The following is a 23,189-nucleotide window of genomic DNA, read 5'->3' as shown; positions in this document are numbered from 1 at the left end:
TAGTTTTTCGCCTGATCGGATGTTATTTTTCCCATAGAGAAAAAGCTGATTAAAATTCATTAAACTTCCCGCGCTATACCTAAACGGGGAAATCGCATTTTTCCTGCGTTACCAATTGATTATATATGAAAGTATTACGAACCCCTGTGATATTCTAAACGCTATTTGCTATTTGCGTATCTCGATTATCGACTCTGAAGAAAAAGTATTTGTATAAATTTGCATAAAAGTCTAAACGAAGACAAACGGAATACAATACGTCACATCTTTTTATTTTCTACAGGACCTCCAGTGTTCGATGTTAGGAAAATTACTTTTTTAGTTGATTATACAACTAAATGTGTATATAGTTTTCGACCATGCACGATCTTCATTCATTGTTGGAATAACACTAATCTTCGTGTAAAGATCTTTTTCTACAGTGACTAAAAAACATATTTGCATTTGCACACCGCTGTACTCGTATTTATCGTATCATTTGCATGCCAATTAACTAAGTTCAAGTATGTATTTTCGCAAGACTACAAAAATTCGATGCTACGAGAATGAATATAGAGAAACAAGGATATGTGCGTGCTCACTTCTCAGAGATAATTGGGCAAAACCACTGAATTAATATCAACGATAACGAAAAGTACATTTCCGATACGCTGTTATGGAAGCAGCGATCGATATTATGAAAAATATTGACAAATGATAGATGCGTTTTAAATTATCGATCAGATAAACGATACCTTGGTAACAATAAAGATCACTATGTACTTATTGCTAATTGTTTTCAAGTTACATTGACACATATACACTTATGACGTATGATACATGAAAGCAGCTACTTTTAAATACCTTTCAACCATAAATTTTGAAGATATTTCGAAAAAGAGTTCAAAGTTATAAAAATATAGAATATATTTGTTACATAGTATATAAGCCGGAATATAAATCGCGTTTAATCAACGACGCTTTTACAAATGTTCGCTATTAGATAGAGAGTAACGATTCTCACGCATTATTTTATCGGGAGAAAAACTTGCGCTGCTTTATTTAATGAGTAATTTAACCCTATCAGATCTTAGAGCGGCAATTCGAACCGGTTGATGACGATCGATTGGTTAACAGAGATAGTTGCGTGCTAGTGTCACTCTGTACGTAATTCAAGTATGACAACGAATTCTCTAACAAGAAAATGTTTATATTAATGTTATACCTATCGTTATTAATGTAGCGTTCAATTAAATTTTTTCTCAGCTTGAAACTTTGGACTCATAGTCTATCAATTCTATGAGTATGAATGAGATTCGTTAAAGCATGATTGCCCTTATAACATTCCTATTTATTTCTATCATCTATGAAATTGCAGTTCTTAGAAAGACTAGTTAAAGTAATTACTAGTAGTAATATGAGTAAAACATTCAAGTAGAAAAATATTGCAAGAATTTAAAAAAATTACTCGATTAATACTTTACAGGAATTAAAAGAAAATAAATACACTCTGAAGTTCTTTCTTTTTTTATTTTATCTCGTAAATGGTAATAAACCGTATCTTCTGCGAATGTAGAATTTAAAATCCACATTTTTGAAAAATTGTACGTGCAATTTATATCCACTAATGACTTAACATATAATATTAACATTTTAGAAGATAAAAGGTAAGACTATACGTTTATTTCATCCTTCTTAAACACGATTTGGAATTTCTCTTTTGCTTACGATATAAAGCGTACACCTATTCGCCAAATTTATCTGGAATAAAATAAACTTCGACGCACGATCTTGATCATATTTATTCATATGTACTACGTGTATGTTGACCGTGCTCATTTACACGAATTACGAGCGTATGTATCCCTGATCTGATTGCGCAGTGTATTTGTAGCTTCCACGTATATAAACCTAACCGTCCAGAAGTATATCTTTGGCAAATATAGCGATATATTCGACGGGTAAAACGTTCGTGCAATATCTTTCGGTTAACGTTTTTCAACGATTCGTCGTACGACACTCGCGCGTCGCTTTCTTCATAGCAACCGTGATACTGTAGCTTTTAATGCAATTTTACGATCCATAATCACGAAGTTGATCATTTACTCGGAAATTACACGAAACAACCCGATAAGGACACCTTCCGTTTCAGTAAAATTAAGGAACTCAGTTCACGTACTTACATATCTAACGATGAACGACGAGCGCGGTTGCGCGTAATTACGACTGGCAATTAAATACTCGGAAGAATGTAATCCTACTTTTCTCGATCCTATCCACGAAAAAAATATCCCATCCATCATTGTACCTATGCTTTTCTCGTACCGAAACCACTCGAGACTTTCACGCAGTGTGAACAGAGGCTGGAGATCAAGATTCTTGTCGAGATCTATTCAGACGGACGGATGCATCAGAGTGTTCTTAAGTGGCTCTAGACCTCGCACTTCTATGACTTTACATTGTATGCATGTATTTTTAACCTCGAGCCTTTCTCAGTGATAACTAACGTCATCCTTTAAAATTCATCGGCTGTAAAAACGAAACGTTAATCGCGTATCCTACAAAACGAGAAATTAGAGCGAAACGAGGTGTTCCAAATACAGAATGGTAAGCACTACGGTCTGGGGATTTACGAAGACATTTGTCTGATCTTCGAGAAGGTTAGACAAATATGCGTATACTGTGTATTTTAGGTTTTGTAACGAAAGAATTCGTAGAAACGTACGATCAACGACACGGTGAAGCGAAAAAGAATCATCTATCATTTTAGTTTAGAAACGGCACGGCGCCAGCGCATTCGTCTTAATAATCTACATACATGGTGCAGATAGAAAGCTGAAAAGCTGACCACTTGAATTACCTTGCGGAAATGAAATAAAATGACGCGTCATTCGAATTGACAAACGCATACCGTTTATTCTCACTCTAGCGTCGTTAGAAATTAGAATAACCAACTAAGGAACCAAAAGTTTAACGCCATTTAAATGTAAAGTCCGACGATAACCATTACTTAATATCTAATAGAAATTCACTTCATTTCTTATCTTACTTAACCCTATGTAGTTTCAGCAGCGTTTCTTCCAACTTAATAAACCATATTCAACAGCTATTCGTAAATTGAATGTTCATATTTTTCTAATCGATAGAGCACATCGAATACGTATCTCTGTTAAATTCAATTATAACGCAAAACGGTATATTCTACGTTTAAAAACTAAAAAAGGGTTGGATGAAACGGAATATCGATGTAGGACCGTAAAGTACCTAAAGAGTTAAAAACAATTTAACGAATATCAAACGACATGCTTACGATTCGGAATAAACTACAGCCGGAGTAGTAATAAACTACTGGAGCGATAGAATTTTAAGATATCAAATATCGAACTGATAATTACTACGTCCGTGACTCATAATTAAAGATAGAGTATTAGTTTCAAACTTTCACAATTGATAACCGATAAAACAGTGACTCGTGTAAGTACGTGGGCGTTTTACTGCTTTCTTAATCAATGACGTACCTATTAAAAATTTATTATCTTCCAAATTTATTAACTGGTACGAACGCAACGTATTTTTCTTTGATAAATTTATATGTAGGAGCGCTACCTTGTCATCGATACGTCAAAATACGGGAAGACTTTCTTGAAAAAACCACCTTATCTAGGAACCATGTCTCGTCATTTTTGTCACTCGTTGGCCGTGTCGCCAAGTTGGCGTGAATTACACCTGTGCCTATGTCATCCTAGACAAGTTGTCCGAAAAAAATCACTCATACAGGCCCGCCGGTTACCGCAGATAACACAGGCACAAGTAATGGTAAATAGGTCAGTCACCTTCGTAGATACACTAGCTGTTATATAAATCTTAAAGCTGTAACGCAACACCGTAAAGAGTTACATATATCGTCGCGACTTGCCGTATCGTTGTTCGTTATTCCAATGGAACAGATCGATTTAGAAGTTAGACGAAATTTCAATGATTAAACTGGAAATATTTCTATTCTTAATCAGCTATACGCTATTTTTGTTACCATTCGTGTTGAAACAATCCAGAGCAAGAAGAACACGTTCGTTTCTTTCGGAAACAAGTAGCGTTAACATTTAAGGATAACTTTATCTCTTTCTCTTCATCCGTTTCTTTCTTCTTCCCTTTCTCTTTCTGGTCATGCGATCTTCTCCGTGTGGAAAAACTGAAGATGTCTGATTCAACGTCTTCAAAGAACACTCCTCTTTACCAGAGGTTATTATAAATCGTCGTAGAACTTCGCGCGAAAATGTTCAAAACACGAAGCTTAGACTCTTACAATTAAACAGTTTACACCGACAAATTTTTCTTCCGTAACTAATGTGATCACGAGGCTCCCGTGAAAACCGACATTAACGTGCACGTATGTGCGCAAGGTCAGAGCTTTTACTTACACTCAACTGGTTTGTTATGAACGGCATATGAAAAGGGACCGCAAATTATAACGTATTCGACGCATTTTTCAGCCAATTTAACGTATACATCGTAGAATAATGAGGCAAAAGCAACATTCTTTTATAATTCTTTTCAATGTTAGAAATCGCGTTTTTTCCCAATTCATTCTTACAAGGAAATCTTCAATGCTCGTATATCTCATAATATATCAATTCTTAACCTTTAATCTCTTCCAATGATCAATATTATAACTAAACTATAATAACACGAATTAGTTTTAAAGGAAAACGTAATACTGAATGTAATTAACAATAGATTATAGTATCGTTTGATGGTACGCATTTACATTTAATGAAAACAGGCCAACTTGATAAGAAATACCTAATATGTTACTCGGCAAATTGTATCTTATATTTATACTGTTTTATCGTTACTTTTCATATAATTATCCCCATTTTCATATAAAACTACTTCGCAACGTTATTTTATTTCATAAATGTCTCTGTTATATGAATATCTGTTACGCAATATTTCTGTACGTATTTCTCAAGGCGCGTAACTTTTTATAATAAAAGGTTGTTTTAGAACTTGCAGGTTTTTGGCATTTAAACTACAAACAATTAAACTCTAGTATCTAAGAGAAGATAAATGATTGGACGAAAAGTATTCAAAGATCGTACTCTTATCCCTAGCCAGTGACTACTAAATGGTACGTACCTACAGCAGAATAATCGATTCATCTCAGTTCCTACAACTCTGTATAAGTTTAATAACCTCATCTGGTAAATACGAATGGTAGTGTATAGTTATGGTTGTATAGACAAGCATAGATAAATAAGCACTCAGCTATTTTAAACACTTCAATTGTCGTCTCGGCTACTGTCTAGACTCTAGTAGACAGTAGCAAAGGTTGCATAACATTTAATAACGAAATCGATGGTCTAGCATCTATCAACTTTTTCCAACAACTTCCTCTAATTTATCGTACTTCGGTAACTCTAGCCAAACTACGCTAAAAATTCCTATCGTTTCATAAAAACTCATCGATTTTTCTTTTTTTTTTTTTTTTAATATCTCGAAGATTCCGTTTAAAGCGTCTCTACGTCTAAATTGCCATCTCGAACAGAGGCCACATCGTTCTTTAATTATCGTAACCCCGTAAATTGGCCGAATAAATAGACGTTCGCTTTTAATACGCGGAAGAAACGCATGCAGCGACTAAAATTAACCTACGGGCAGTTTGCCACTGATATAAATTTTCCGTTGGTCCTTTAACATCGATGCACTCGATGTACGTAGAAATATCACCATCGTTGTCATGCTAATCCCTTGCATTAATGTAGCGCGCCGTACGCAACCAGTCGTTCACAGAATATTTCTATCTGCTGTGTAGCCCGTAGATACCCACAATGAGTACAAAGCTGTTTTAGAAATTTCGTTGCTTCTTTTTCCTCGCCTCTCGGATCAGCTACATGTGTATGATGTATATACATATGCAGCGCACGACAATTCGGAATTAACTCGATCTTGAAATATTAAATCGTTGTCGTTCAGAAAATCCGATATTGAAATTGAGTGCACCGACACGTAGTAAATGCGCGTATTATCATAAAGCTAAGCATCAAAAGATTGGCGACATGACACGAAGAGCTTTCTCTTAGTCGACCTAAACCCGACTTTGGCCGGCGACAAAGGCGACGAAACTGGAAGAGAATAAACTAACGACGTCGCGTCGCCTGCTCGTTCATCTGCTTCTCATAGCACTTAAATCACGATGTAAGAAGATTACAATCAGCGTACACGACTACTTTGACCAGGGCGCAGTCGAAAACTCGACACAATAGCCCGTACTACGAGGAATAGGTTACCGATCAATGGCAGCCTTTACAAAAACAACGCGATTATATGAGATTGACCACACCCAAATCTCGAAATATAAGTAACAGAATAGAGCTTTGCCTCCTGTTCCTAATAAAACTTAATTGAAATGCATGCGTTATGTCCTGCGATATCTTAAATATTTATTATACTTAAATTTGCGTGTTCTATGAAAATTATGAAATCGTTCTTAATTAATGAATCGATTAAATATAAGTAGGCGGAGGAATAAAACTTTCAACAATTATCGTGTCTGAACATCATGTTTCAGTTGTAAAAATGTATTTTGGTACGTTTTACGCAATATAAGTATACGTATATATATAGACACAAGAAACAATTACGATATTCTTTAATCGCTATTGTGTTAATGATAAAATGAGTATTACCTCCTGAAAGGACGTACCCAAATATTCAAGAACCGTTATGAGACACTGCGTAAAAGGAACATCGGAATAAAAAATAAAAGATGCTTTAACGTACTGGGTGTCCCGATATTTGACGATATTTTTAAAAGAAGATTGTAAATATAAATATGGAATTGTGTTCTAAGAAATTTCTATCTTTTTAAAACTCCTAAAGCTGTCCAGGTTGTTCATACCCTTCGTAGAAAGCATATAAAAAATATCAATTTTCTATTCTATATTTCGAAAACTTCTAATCCAGAAAATTCTCCAAAATCGGGAAATCTACCTAACTCGATTGATGTCGCAACTCTCAGTTAAATCAGAAACTTTAACCTTGGTATGTAATAAATTCGTATGTAGAAGGAAGTTAAGGATTATAGAATTCAGATCATACGCTCTCGCCATACGATAAATCGCTTTTAAATCGTTAAAAAAAAAACATTTTTCTGATTTATAAATGTACCGAAAGTCGTCTTGAAAAACATTTAATACGTTGTATCCCATGAGCACTTACTGTGCTAATGAACGTGAACTCATCTTCCAATCAAGTATCATAAGTTTTTATTGTATCGTACAATACGTAAACTGTCGCAGGTAATAAGCATGAAATTTGTTGATTGCGTTGACATCGCGATGCAAAACATAAATTCTACGCTATACTTATTACACGCTATTCCACAGTATACTTGAGGAGGATAAATACAAAGTCTATTGTTCCGTGACTTATGCCACCTAGCAGTCTTGTATTGCGCATTATATCATCGCACTGTTTGCTCTATCACTATTACAATGAAAATGGCTCGCTGTAAATCGCGTTGGCGCTGGGCAATAAGATATAGTTCATCGTAGAGACGTCCAGGTAACTCGTAAAGAAAACACCTATCTAACTGCACCAACTAAACTGTCTCTTTGTCTTTAACGTCTGTAAAATACGATAATTCGTGTTTGTATAACAGACGGCAATAAATTATTCAAGAGTACCTAACAGCTATATCAATAAATATTGGACGATTTAAAAATATTTAATTAATAAACGTGAGAATAAGAAAGAGGAAATTTCCATGACAGCTATTAAAATGTAAAATTACATCACGTTTGGAATTTTCACCGTTTTTCATTATCTTCGATTACACAATCGTAACAAACTTTTCGTTAATATCCGTGTAATACACGTGCAATATGCGAAAATATGTTGGAAAACCAATTATCTAGAAAAATATCAAAGATACATAGATCGCACAATGGATCAGTGTCTAATTATTCTATACTATCTTCAATGAAAATTTACAATCCAGACTTGAGAAAGTTTTACTTGAAATTAAAATAAAAAGTCTAGTCTTGAAACGATGTATGGAAAACAAGATCCACCGATCGTTTCAGTAAATATACGTATCTCGAAAGAAGAAGACGGTGCTCCCGTTCAGCACCGAAACGTAACAAATCTTCGCTTTCGATGCACGTATTCGCTCGGGACCAGAAATCGGCGACACTTTCTCCATTTTTCTCGTCCGATCGATTCGAATCGGCTCACCATCGAGAGCGTAAATTCTCAAATTATTCTAACCAGGCGCAAGGAGATCGTTAATCGGGATGAGTCAACGATGATCCTTTCACGGGAATAATGCTTTTGGCTGGTTTCCATCGAGGCAGACTCGGACGAGTTCGTTCATGGTCCGCCGAAGCCGATATCTTCTCCATGGGAGGGACACAAACGTAATCGCGTTTATTCGCCAACAGGACACGAAGCGCACGAGGGGAAGAGGCCGGGACCGCGAAATGTTCAGTCACCGGTCGACTTGGCCGCGCGTAAGGCGCTCGCCGTAGCAAAATGTCGCAGGCAATATTCGTGAAAGTCATTTACATCGTTGCTCCTTACCGAGTCGGGTACTCGGTGACGTCAACTTCGATTACAGCCAAATTCAATGGCAAGGTCTTTGGCCTCGCCACCTCTTGGTATTGAATTAAGGTCAAAGACAGCGAGAAGAGTCTGCCGATACATGCTGTCAGCCTTGGCTACTGAATCTCACGAAGATGCAGGTAAAGCGTACGTATATATCGTGCATACGTATGGCGAAATTGCAGACAGTCGCACAAAAATGGGCGATCGTTGGTTACTTTTCACCTTTATTGGTCCCTTTTTCTATACGGCGTGATATAATAGATAAATAGAAGATTCACCTGTCAAGTATTCTACCCTCTTTAATTAAAATCTATTATTTCGAAATTGAAGACAATTTTTTGTCGAACAAATTTTTATTACGCTTTGTATAGCAACGCGTATAGTAACATATTCGTAAGACGATTCTACGAATATTCAAATAGTTTCGCGAGTAACTTGCCAAAGTAAGGATAACCGGATAACCTAAATACCCCTGGAATTCACATGCGGTGAAATAATTGCGGCCGGTTTCGCACACGAGCACGAAGAAGAACTTTATTACAGAGACAATTGAAAGCTATTTACGACGCAGCGTGATTTAAGAAGAGCAAACGAGCAAGTTGAAAGGGATTCCCCGTGCGGTAACAACAATTCATGGTTTAACTTTGTGTGTTGTTGCACGCGGAAAGAATTTGCTTATCTAATATCTCTCGGTTGCTCCACGACCAAGGACAAAAATACCTCTCTCATTTCGTACAATGCATCGTCGCTGTGACCGAAGAATAATGCACACGAATGAAGATAAAAGGGAAAATAGAAGAACGAGAAGCAGTTAAAATAAAAAGGATAAGAGGAACGAATGAAACGTACCGCGGGATAATTCTGGAGGTCGGAGTTAAAAGCGTGGGCGAGGATCAAGATAAATCATTTACATGCGCTTTTATACTGTGCCGCGTGTTTACACGCCTACGGGACCTGTGTATTAACGACACTTTAACGAAGGTACGCGGAAAACCGCGAGATAACGAATCGAAATTTTTCTTAAAGAGTCACGCTCTAACGAATAAGACACGTAACGCAGCTACTTTTAGCTACTTTTTATTCTCTTCGATCGACAGGTTTGTTAGGGAAGTTTGCACGATCAAAATTCCCATAAGCCTTGTTCAGATTCACCTACCTGAATTCACGCAATCTAAAACTACTTTACTAGGATAAATCTGTTGTTTCCACGGATGACTCGAAATATTCTTTCACGTTTCTAAGTCTCTTCTCATTAGTCGAGTCTCTTCATTTCGAAATTCCTTGTATTCGAATACAACCATAATAGGATAAGATACGACTGTTTGAATCACAAGTCTGTATAATATAAAATATAGAATATAGTCTTCTTCTCGCAAATAAGCTGTTAAGCTGTTCGCAGAACGAAGATTTAACCGAAATAAATGATCGACCCTGTGTGAGTAAAATTCCAATTATAGAAATATCTTTATTTCCTCGACCATATGTGTTATACATGCGCGATACACTTAAAGATCCTGAAACTTTTCAAAATCTTAATCCGTGGATTTCGAAACCGAGAACCGGCTACTTGGAAGTATAACATTCGACGGGACCCGACGATCAGTTTGTATCGAGAAGAAATCATAAGTATGTAAATAAAATCGTTTGTAAAAGGAATAGGTCGGTCGAAATTCCGATACTCCTTCGCAATACCACTAAAATGGTTCCAATGTATAGATATAATAGCGTTCGATGGCTGTGCTCGAACGTTAAATTATACAGACAATAAAGTTTAAGTATACGGTTCGTGGACTGCTCAACACCTTAGCTGACGATACAGCTTCAAGGATCGAATTTATTCCCCGTTGCTTCTATAATTATTTACGATTAAATGAATTACATAGTATATTATTATACGTCGTTTCGATATCAAAACGCCTTTGTTCGTTTTCCGGATTATTGTATTTTTCGAGATCCGAGTCCTCGCTTTGGTCAATTCGCTAAGGGTGCAATCGAGATAATCGATGTATACCTCCCACAAGATTGCCGCGTGCTCAAGGAGACGCATCGTGTAAAGGGTGCTGAATATAAATTGATTTGTCCGAAGAAAAGAATTCTTCAAAGTTGTTCACATTACGATACTACGAGTATACATCTCCCTCTCTTTATATTTTTATTCACGCTCTTTAAAACGTAACTTTGTGCTTTAACGCGATAATTACCGCGATTCTTATCAATAATTTTAATATACGACTATCCTGCTCTATACGAACAAATCAAATAAATCTTCGTAGCCGGATCAATCGCTAAAAAGTATTGAACAGCGAATGAAAGAAATTTGAGTCCTTTTTAAATTGAAAAAAAGATTAAAAAGAAGTTATCCCGCTTTAAACAGTGTACAAATACTTTCTATACCGACTGTATGTTTGCTGATGAATATATATGTACTTCTTTATATAACGGTCTATCGTACTGTACTATACGTACTGTCGAATCATTTTTTAATCCTATTAATAACACGTATTTCATCCAGAAACTTTCTACCTGTTATGGATATCGTATTATTTTAAACAATTCGATATAATATATGTATGTGTACGTATATTTCATTTATCAAAAGTTACAAATATATGCAAAAATTCGAATACGTAGTTTCGATGTTACAACTGTTCCTACGACCGTCTGATAATTGTACAATTTCAAGCTTCCGACGACTTATATCTCATCAGTGACGAGGGTGAAATTAATTTGGCATCTCGAACGATTTATAACGTCGAGACATTTATCATCGGGACCAATGGAACGCATCGAATCGTCGTCAGCGTGAAATTATTTGAATAACCTGACTACGCAGCAACCCTGATTCCTGATTCACCTTAGGGCGTGGACGTTGAACGAGGGTTGAATGCAAGGAAATGAACCTTGAAATATAGTTTGACGTAATAGATATTCCAGCGCAAGGAAGTTGTACATTAAACGCGGTAAAAGTAATGAAGAATTACTTTGAAACGGGCGTGCCTAGAACTGGTTTCCAATCTGATCGAGAGTAATGTTGCGTCCGCGAGTGCCGTTTTATGAATGAAAGTCCAAGTTAGTCTACCGTTAGTAACTGTCCTCGCATTTCGAACGTTCGAAAAATTGGAACGTTAGCCAGCCATGTTCGAGCAGCTTGTTAATAAAGGACCACAGGTATGGTCGGAAATTATTAGAAAGCATATTCTTTCATCTGTAAAACGATAACGATTCCTTAAATTTTACGTATAGTACCGTACTTTGAAAGATATGAATTTTACATGCGTTACGTCGTTTTCGTTTAATTTCCATGATCAAATTGCTTGATTAAAGCAATTTTATGAGAAACTTTAATCTTGCGCTCTTATTTTTTGCCCTATAGTTATTTATGTTGAAGCATAAAATGTTTGAATATTATTTAGAAGGATATTTGAAAAAATAACATTTCACGTTTATCGACCCAATACTATTATCATTATCATTAGCATTGTCATAAAGGATACCATGTAGATACATATCTGAATCTCTCTATTTTTTTTTCTTTTATCTGACAAATAATTCACAATTGTAAAATGACAATTTGACATATTATTACATCGCGTATTTTTCCAAATTAAGCTTTTGACTTTTCGATTTACTCGAACACTTTACTACCACTTCTTAAATAATTTATGTCCGCTACAATATTAGGTTTACGTTGGAATAAAGGCCGTCTTTCCACTTGTAGCAATGATAAATTTGGATATGTCTTTAGCAACTTTCATATCGTATTTTTGAAATTTAAATTTCTGTAAGACAATCTTGCGAACATGCTGATTATTTGTGACAGTTAATGACGAGGTTTCAACGCTTTTATTAAATCTCTCTTTAATATTCAACATGTAATTTGTAGCAATTTTATTCTTTTATAAGATTGATAATTAACAATATGGCTTGATTTAACGAAATCGTATTGAACCACCAAATTCAAATTTCTAATAATTCATATACATTAACCTAATGCAAATCTTTGCAATATGTTACGCACATATATAATATTAACGTAAAAAATATTTGACAAAATACATAATAAAATCACAGTTTTAGAATGATTAATTTTAACCGATAGCCATATTAACAAACTATAACTAGTAGATGACTGGAAACTTTCATTTTACTGAAAATAAAACTTTTAAAAATAGTTTTTCAAAGTTTTCATGGCATTTCAGTTTTGACGCGTATCGAATCATTTCGAACATGTGCTAACATGTAAAGAATATATTATTCGATAATGTATGAAACATTAGCTTACTAAGAGCATAAGATACGAACGTTCATACTCGTGCTTATAATTGCCTACGTGTCTTCTTCGTTTTGCTCTATTCCTTTCCTTTCTTCGAAAAGGAACAAATATGCAGTAAATGTAAATGTATAGATGTAACAAGGTATCCTATGCGTGGACAGACAATATTAGAACCACCTTTCTTCCACGCAATTATGATCACTCTGCCCAGTTTTAGCATGCACGCTTGGCAACTTGACAAATGTACGAACATAATACATAATAAAGAGGTCAGTGACATTCATATAGGTACCATTGGTCGTAAAGTTTTCGCGTTTTGTACGACAGAGGTGCGCATTCCTTCGCGCCTAGTAATGGTCAAATAAAAATACGCGTGTTTCAGACACGCCATTATGGTACCTGGAAACGACGCGACGTTAGAAGAACTCTCACTTCCAACCCGGTTTTGTAGGACAAATATAATTGATCGAGTTGTGTAACGGGTGTGAGGCTGAGCTCAAAATGACTCCGAAGCACGAACATTTGTTATGATAAGATGCTGTGTTCTGCCTTTAGCTTCGGGCATCATTTTATATCCGTTGTTTACAGTTATACAATGTATTCAGCGAGTATGTAATATTATTCATAGCGAACAATAAATCAGCCACTTCAAATGGAATCTCTGATTGAATATCATAGGTACGAATTACAGGCCGGTGGTTAATGAATGTTTGTATGGTATCAGCTTTAGATACTGAAGTAACTCTAGTAAAAGGTTTTAATATATTTGTGTTAAAATTGTAATAATAATAACTATGCGTATACTTCAAACTATTATATAAATATTTATCATATAAATATTAATAATAATATACGATAGTGATAAATAAGAAACAGTTTTGTTGCACAATTTTATTTTTATCAATCATTTTTATTCTAAGTTTATTTAAAAAACTTAATATTCTTCTTTTAAAAACATTTAGAAGGAATACTTAACAAATTAGAGAAAATAGAAATATTATTCTATTTAGAGATATATCGTATTATTATTTCTAGAGATATTACATTTTCTACTAACAATATCTAATAACATTTGTATTGCTAATATTTCCTAATTAGTACTTTCGGCAGTATATTGATATTTTAATGTTAGGGAAAGTATTTTTTCTTTTTAATTTATCTCGAAAACAATTAAATTTCTATTCGACCATTCTAATTAAAGTTAATTTATGTAGTGTCGAAAATACGCTACAAAAGTGAGGAAAAGTGAGTGATTATTCTTTCTTCGAACTGCTTTAATAGAGCACATAGTATTGTAGATTGCAAGATAGTAACTAATTAATTCTTACATTGCAATTATCGATCGCATTTATATGCAACGCATGAAACATTTCATCTATTTTTGTATCGATAGTTACTCAATTGAGTTACATAAGTGGTTTAATTAACTGTAATTCGTTTAATTAATTAAAATGGGATAGAACATTCGTCTAGTACAATTATAATAAATTGACGATCCCGCTTCGCGAAATACAGATACCTATTACATATATGTATATGATTGCGAACCGTGCAATCATATCGAAGTGCATTAAACATAAGACTACTTGTCGTAACTATAAGAACGAAAGATTGAGGAAATCAATACATTATAAAGATTATGGTAATCGCGTTAAATCCTTTCAGATTATAGTATTCGTACAAAAAATAAGAATTAGTCAAGTAGAAATGACGAAGCACTCGTATATACATAAAGCATAATCTATTTTCAATTTGACACTTTCATCTTTCTATTTTTAGTTTCAATAATTTTCCGAGTTGGGAAAGGCGTTAAAAGAATTGTATTACAGAAACCGTATAAGGAAATAAATAATTGTTGAAATAGATATGTAAGTATCAACTATAGTTTATACTGTTTTGTGATTTAATTAGAATTTTTCACTGAAAAGAACGATGACAACGAAACAAATAAAATGTATTTTCCAATGGTTATATACTTTACGTTCACACGTAACCAAGAACCGATTACAAGTTCCAATTTACAAATCGAACAATCGGTTTTAAAGCTATAGACACTCTAATCAAATTCTAATGTATTAAGAATATTTAATCTGTGCTTAAAGGTTTATCGACAAATTGCCAGCTTAATCAGGTAGAAATTTCAATACCTCGATAAAGTATAGAGAAACTGTGTCAAACGGTACGTCAGATACGTGTTAATAAGAACGATAAACGAAGAAACATGGTTCGTGCAAGTTCTTTATTATCATTGAGACAACAAAATGCACGAAATAAGATAACGGACCTAATACAATGATCCACTACTACCACTATCGATATATCGAGCTTTCCACGTTATTTTCCCGCCATGGACAAAGAGGCGTTCGGTTCAAACGCGTGCTTCTTCCTTTTTCCCGCTAGGTTTCCTTCGCTTGTCCGACGTGTATTGTCTTCAGGAGCGACGATGAATGAATCGCATCCGAACGATTTCCGCCAACAAAAAACTACGTGGTACACTTGCTTGCCTAACTCGACGCAGCTCGCAAACTCGCAGCCAATAGTAATTCCTTACTTTTACATTTACAATACGTTAGCACGCGTCTACTAATAAGCGAGCTTCGAAGCACATAACAGACAGAACGCTCGACCGATGCTTCGATTTTGTAGTTAGAATATGCCATTCGTACGATGCTTCTAACATTCATTTGATTAAGAAATTATCAAATGCGCGCAGACAAAATTAATTCGGTTCTAACAAATAACGTGCCTGTTGAATATATGTATGGTAAAATAATTTTAGTATTTTTGATTCAAAATTTCTACGTATATATACATAATTTGGAATAAAATTTCTACAAACAGTTCGTATCATTGTCTTCAAACTATTTGTTAGAGCGGAAACCAAAGTAAATTAATTTCCGTAACTGGTAGCTATTTTGTTTAATTGTCACAATTGCGAGAATAATTGAAAATTACCGTAATTTCATTAGTTAAAGTAATTAGAAAAAATTTGTTCGTCATGGCCTCTTCATACTTATCTACATCTACTTACGCTCTACTAAAGCAGCGTAAGTACTTTATTTGAACTGTCTCGTCTGTGTTTATGTAGTAAAGTACAATACATCGAAAGAGTAACTACAAATGATAAATGAGTGGGTAGCAGCATTTTGAAACGTAGAATATTACTTCTCGTATAGAGTGCGAGTTTCATCATTCAAAAGGTAATTTTCTACTTTATTATCCCCTTAAAATAACTTTCGCTTTTAAAATAAGTACTTTGAAAAATGTAGTAGTTTACCAAAACAACATTACCATCATTATTTTTACGAGTTTATGCTACGTTATAAGCAATAAAATCATTAATCGTAACGTAAAAGTAATTGTACTGATGACACTTAACGATGTAGCAAATATATAAAGCTGTTTGCGTTCTAGTTTAATGTTAGACAGTAATACTGTTGTAAATTATGTTGTTAAAAAGCGATTAACGAAGACACTGTAGACATAAGACAATTTATGCATAACTGTGAAAGAGACCTTTCATGCAAAGAATTTTATACTTGTGTGATTTAGGGGGCAAATATTTCAGAGATAATGATACGCTTTTAACTGATAAAATCGAATAATGGCCAAAACCTAATATAGTATTTACCACTAATGGATCTATACTAAATGGATCCGTTAAGCAAATATATTATAATAATTATGTGCCGTTATCGCATTTTTAATATTCAATAACATATGTATCACGACTAAAGCTTAAACATTATCTTTACGCTTATATTACTTAAAATTCCAATTCTTATCAGTCAATGATACTCCATATGTAACATATGTATATGTACAGTTCTGGAAATTACGCAATTTCAACGCAGCGACTTCCAATTATATCTACGGTGTATCAGGTAAAAAAAGTGTGCAAGTTAGTCGACCTGCTCCTCGTTGCACACGGTATGCAACGTAAAACAATGAAGTCATTATTCATTGCGAACTTTACACCGAAACAATTGACTTTCACAAGGAAGCGACCGTGGTTCTACGAAAATGTGCTTGCAAGTTCATTATACCTTTCGATCTAGGGGTTGATCCGTAGCTTGAAAAAAAAATTGGCAGTCCATTTGTGCGGTTAACGCATGTATTCTTACGCGGGGTAATTAGTTACTAATTAATAGCGACCGCGCCAAGGAATAATGGCCCCTTCCCACGGCGATTGCGATCAAAGATTCCTGAGAGATGATCATGGTCATTAAATCTTAAATCGGCTATGTGTAAGTGAACCTCGCCGTGGAGTGTTTTGTTTAGAAGCAAATTGAGGTGGGAATCGTATGATTATTATGCATTGTACGAGTTTAGCTGCACGGTCATTAACATTAATAAATGCGTCTTGTGCCAGCAGCAGAGCTGCCATGATACACTTTCGTGCATTCTTTTTCGTTAAGTCTTAAAGTCTTAAGGACGCAGCGCTGCCGCCGCGCCATTTAAAAAAAGGGGGAAACAGTTAGCTCGCTCTCCGCTCTCTAGACATTGTTTAAATTGTTTTCCAACCGTTGCGTTGGTCTTTCGTTATCCGCTTCTACATACATATCACAGTTTACAATGTCGCTCTATGCGATACTATCTCGTTCCGAATATTTTATATTCGATATCTATCGTTAAGGCTTTAACTTATTAAGGCCGACTTTTAGAGTTTCCATATAGATGATAGAATATATTATTTCATTGAGAAAAACAAAGTTTTGATCGATTTGTTTAATTAACTCTTTCCAGCAGAATAACAGTATTATTCCCGTATGCTAAACTATGCAAAAATATGTAAATTCTGTAGGAAGTATTTTTAGGAAATAATATGTTAATTAAAACAGAGATATTTTGGGTGGTATTTAGATGAAACACACACCTTGTATAATATACAACTTATTTATTATATAACCTGGCATATTATAACGATGACGATTCTAAAATAACAAAAGTGTTTTACGATATTTGTGATATGTATGTTTAATTGTATCAACTGTGATATTTTCATTTGATTCTACGTTTCGATATATGCTCTGTTTCCGAATTATGATGTTTTTATGTATTTAAAAAGGCTGCGTGCGAGATATAACCAACATTGTGCTATTTATAGGATTTACACCATCCAAACGTTTTATAAAATACGTTCGGTATAGTTAATTTTTGTAATTATTTTCAAATTCTAGCTAGTAATTTTCTACTTTTAAATGTTCACCTGTAAACATCTATTAACGAAACGCAAACCTTTTTTCACGATAATTTTTTTTTTTTTTTTTTTACATCTTAAATATTTATCGCGCAATTTCGACAGATTTTTCTATGATTGTCGCGGTCTACTCAATGCGTAGATATTTAAATCAATTCCAGTCGAACGTAACGGTCGAGATAGATCACATGGAGCACAGAAATATAGCGGCATAAAGTACTTATTTCATAAAACGTCATGTTGCGTAGTATACTTTGTATATGTATATTCGTCTTGCAATCGCGTTACTTTTTTGTTGCTCTCCTGTATTGAACGAAACGCTAAAAAGTATGCCAAGGCGAAATAAATAAACAACTATAATGTACCGAGTATCGACATTCTTGTAATTATAAATTGTCGTATATCGTAATAGAGGTAAAATTTATCTACTACAAAGCAAACTATGTATTTAGATACGAGTACGATAACAAATATTCCAGAAAGTTCGCTTTTCTTTCGCAGTTAAAATTTCATATTTTTGTAAATATACGAGTATTTTATAGATCGTAAAAGTTTGAAAATACGTATTTTTGAAAACGTTCGATCGATCTCATTTATTTTCTAGTCCGATCGCGATATAGAAGAGAGATCGTAGATATAAAAGTATTAATATCTACGAGAGAGATTAGAAGAAACGATAGGGTATACAAACAGCAATAGTTTCGTTGCTTACCAATTTTATATAGAACGTACAACTTGCCATTAATCCAACAAATTGCATCGAAGAGGAAGCGCAATGCCCTCCCTATATCGGCCAATATCACAAGATTTTCTATGAAAGCCGCACTAGTGTGTCGAGAAATCTTGTCGTTCTAGTCATAGCAGAAAAGAAACGGTAAATTTTACGATCCACCTATCATAAGTCAAGTAATAGATGTCACACACGTGGTGTCGCAGTTTCACGATTTCACAAACACTTAGCGCCGCTCTCGCTTTCACTAAACGATTCTCTGGCCTTTCCTATTCGAGGAACTCGTACTCTCTGGTCGAACTTAATCATAATCTTCACACAAAATCTGTTCCTCAATGTCAACGATCTGACACGTGGTGTTTATCGAGTTCACAAAAAGAGTGTCACCCGTTGAACGCTCGTTCATTCTATTTCTCCGTTACGTAACATCGAAATTCTTGTTGTGGACTGCGGACCGAGTTCTTTTCCTCCGTACACGTGAACTTACACGATCTCTACGCGAGCACGGCGAGAAAAACAAAAAGTCTGTCTCGAGCGGTTCACCTAATTTCTCCTGTCCGCGTCCGGTATCGATATTCGACCTTCGGCAGATCCAGTGCAACAGCCTTCCTCAGCGGCGTCTAACAGTGTCACATTTACACGCAATGGCAAGAAACGAATCGTTAGAAACACACTCTACGTTTTATAGAAACACACGATCGAACGTTGTTCGTGGCACGAGTAGGAGAAAACACGTGGCCGATTGGTAGCATACGCGCGCGACCGAGCGCCAGCAACGTTAGTAGCCGAACGTCGGAAGCGGACTAAACGATACAAGGAACGGAATCGATTGCCGATCCATCGCCGCGGAAGCCAATTGCCGCGGTTCCAAGCTGCCAACACGAGAAGCAGATCGGTACGAAAATCGACGAATCACGGTTTTTTTGCGGTATCTTTGCCGGCATCGAATCGTATATCGGAGCACGGGATGTGGCTAAGTTACTCCGGTACATCTCGTGGCTGAGCAGTGAGCACGTATCCAGCGTGATACGAACAAATCGTACGTGACTATCGAGGGATCGCGCGGATATAATCGCGCGAGCGAAGGTAATTACGTATGCGTTCGATGCAGCAAAGAGAGAGTTAGGGGCGAGCTGACGTGTTCGATCGACCGATCCAAAGATCCGGGAAAATTCCTGGATCGGGTCGCGCGATCCGCTGCATCAAGGTGCCACCAGCTGCGTCAGTTTCATACACGCGAAACGGACGTGGTAAAGAGGAAGGAAGAAAGAGAGACAGAGAGTGAAAGAGAAACGAGACCAGTCAGGACAAAATGCGTGCGAATACGTCGTTGATCGAAGGACCGAAAGACCGAAGGACCGAAGGACCGAAGGAATCGCGTCAGATGGAGCGTGAGAAATCGCGTAAAAAGTCCGCGCACGACTATATCGATGCCAGGTGACGTGTGATTAGAATAAGGTCTTATCAGCGTGAGCGTGCACGAGGTACTGAGTACTGAACCACGGCACGAGGTGTGTATCCAGTGCCGGGCCCCTCTTTACCGTACCGAAGAGTGGAGGGACAGACAGGTGCTCCAGCTTCTGTCTGTCTGCCTGTCTGCCCGCCTGTCCGCCCGCCCGACGCGACGCGTTTGCTCCACCGTTTAGGCCCCGTTCACACTCCCCGCACTATCTTATGCGCTACCGAATGCGTTTTTCGAACGATGCGTTTGAACATGGAATTAGTAGCGCAGTGTAGGCCAGCACTCGCGCGTCTCGCGATAAATCCGCGCGGACTCACGGAACATTCTTGGAAACTTGGGACTCCGTTTCACTTGTAGCTAGATATATTATTTTTCAACCTTATCTCGTAGCCCTATTAATTTTTAATAAACTAGAATAGATCAGAGTGGAAATTGCAAAGCTTTAAAACGTATTTGTTAAAATATTCGGCAGCGTAAAAATTTTTAAAGAACGCCACATCTTATTCAGCTTTATCTTGATTGTTTAAGCTCTGTTCACACGTTTACGATCTCTTCAACGTCTGACGCAATATTAAACACCTATATCTCAACGATTCTTTCGAACGTTAAACTAATTTCGTGATGTAACCTGTGATGTGTGTACGTACGTATATGTGCGTCGTTGAACATCAAAATGGTCTATCGGAAGATTTTTATAATTGGAACTTCATCTGTTAAACGTCACGTTGAAACGTCAATTTGCTTAGATTTTTGTACAAACGCTAGTAGAATATAGAGAAATGGCATTATATGTACTTAAAAATGATCGCAGTTTGATGAAACTGTAATGATTGTTTTCTCTTCGTATTCCAGGAATAAAATTTTATGAAATTTTGGAAAATCTTAATCCCTTCTTCCACAGCTGTACTCTACTACTTTTATCACAAGTGTATATCATTATTTCCATAAGACTCGTATGCCCAAAATAAATACTTTTTATTCTGAAATTTCAGTTATTTTACGTAAACCACGTTTCTCGTGTCATCCTAAATGTTATCACTACTATCGTACCCAAACTAATTAAACGAATGATCAATTATTTTGTTATTTACATATTAATTAATCTCCTATTTAAAAAGATGATAAATTTAATACTAAATCATAAAATGTTACCGATATCACAAATCATATCTTATATACGCTGTTACATATATTCTATGTTACTTGATATTGCGCTCTAAGTTTCATTTTTATAAGCTTAATATCATTCACTATATTAGTGGCGTATTCAATTTTACTACCAATTACACCCATAACGTCAATTCCTATTTCAATTTCCGTACTAATTTTATTACATTTTTGCTTACCTAAAATAACGAAACTACCATTTTTGTGACATGCCTTCATCGGGACGATAAAATATTTATTTATTAATACTATCGCTAGATCATCTAATCGTACCATTACCTTTTACTTTATTAATTACTTGGAACTCATATCTGAACTCCTTGTTCTTATTTGTCAATTAATTATTCAAGGAATTAAACAGGAAAAATACAGACTCTGAAGTACGACCATAGCGGAAATTTATTTCTAAATATTACATCCAGTGAGACTATAATCTTTCAACGTTAAAACTTTCCGCTTATTAAATATAAACGACCGTAGGTTGATCAAATGCCTATTTTCTTATTATCTGTCTATCGTTATTTGGCAGATGCGTTGCACAAATGAATTTGAAAGATCGTTTGACAGATTTAAGTTTTACGATTATGCCGATTATAATGATATATTATGAATACCAATTAGATGTTTGGTATTTCCTACAGATGAAAATACATATATGTCTAACTTGAAGGGTCAACGTATGTTTTATATTTATTGCAAAACTGTGAAATTTTAGTTGACCAATCAATTATGAAATAGACGTTTATCTTATTTCAGTATTTTTATATCAACTATAGAAATATCTTTAACATATTTTAACTGTTATGTTCTCGTGCGTATTATATTAAAAACATTATTAAAACATTATTATTGCAATCGTAACTTCTATTTATTAGTAATTCTTATTTAAATAATAATAATAATAATACTAAAATTTATTTGAATTAAGTTTTAAACGATATTATAGTCGAGGCAAATTTCAACTATAGTTTTCGGACAATAATTTCATTACCAGGACATTTTAAATTATAATTGAATATAGAATTTCTTTTAACTATTTTAATATCTAAATGTAGACTTAACAGATAGTAAAATAATTACGCGTTACATGTACATATTATGTTTATTTTGAGACACTTTGATTATCCATTGCATTTCAACAGATTCGTTTAGAAATTTCACGATAGAGGGCATAATACATCAACTGCAACAATTTCCTAACACTTATTTGTGATATTAAATTATAATTCATTTTTTCAAATATATTTATTCATATATTATAATTTAATTCACGAAACAATTACAAAGTGTAAAAAGATTAAATTTATAAATATTCAATAGCCCCTAAATCTATCTTTACACATGATACTAAAATTATTTTCTTACAAATATATTTATTTCAATCGTTATTACAACACATCTACATATAGTAGTTATGCATATTAATTATTAACGAATAATTAAATTACTAAAGTTTCAAATAATAAGAAAATGTATGATATAATTTATTCTACCTTAAAGTTCTAGGGAAATTTTAGGGTAATATCTCATGACTTTAGTAATTTATTTGAATAGATAAAATAAATATTATAAATGGATAATTCATAATATTATTTTATGTCATAGTTTATATGTTATTTTATATACAATCTACATGCCAAGAAATTAATTGATAGCGAAATAAAGATCTTAATAGAAAGCGGCAATAATCATGATCTCACCACGCGCGGCTGTACGTTAATCATGTGTATTTTAAATTTTATCAACGATGTGATTTTTTATTAAATTTCATAAC

At 34.9% G+C, this 23,189-nt stretch overlaps 1 protein-coding gene across 10 annotated transcripts in view; it reads right to left on the bottom strand.

Moving 5' to 3' along the window:
* LOC126921161 (uncharacterized) overlaps positions 1 to 23,189 on the bottom strand; it is a 238,046-nt gene that overhangs the window by 200,246 nt on the left and 14,611 nt on the right. For 6 of the 10 annotated variants that reach the window (XR_007712248.1, XR_007712249.1, XM_050732454.1 and 3 more), the window contains exon 1: positions 18,769 to 20,292. The exons of 3 other annotated variants lie outside the window; for them this stretch is intronic. The gene's annotated coding sequence lies outside the window, so the exon portion shown is untranslated. Of the gene's footprint in view, positions 1 to 4,009; positions 4,573 to 18,768; positions 20,293 to 23,189 lie in introns of those variants that run through there. One more of the 10 variants, XM_050732458.1, reaches the window with a different exon arrangement.

The sequence above is a fragment of the Bombus affinis genome, chromosome 10 (assembly GCF_024516045.1).
Source record: "Bombus affinis isolate iyBomAffi1 chromosome 10, iyBomAffi1.2, whole genome shotgun sequence".
In the NCBI taxonomy this organism is placed as follows: Eukaryota; Metazoa; Arthropoda; class Insecta; order Hymenoptera; family Apidae; genus Bombus; species Bombus affinis.
Note: the sequence above shows the minus strand (reverse complement) of the source record. Positions and strands in the feature narration are given on the sequence as shown.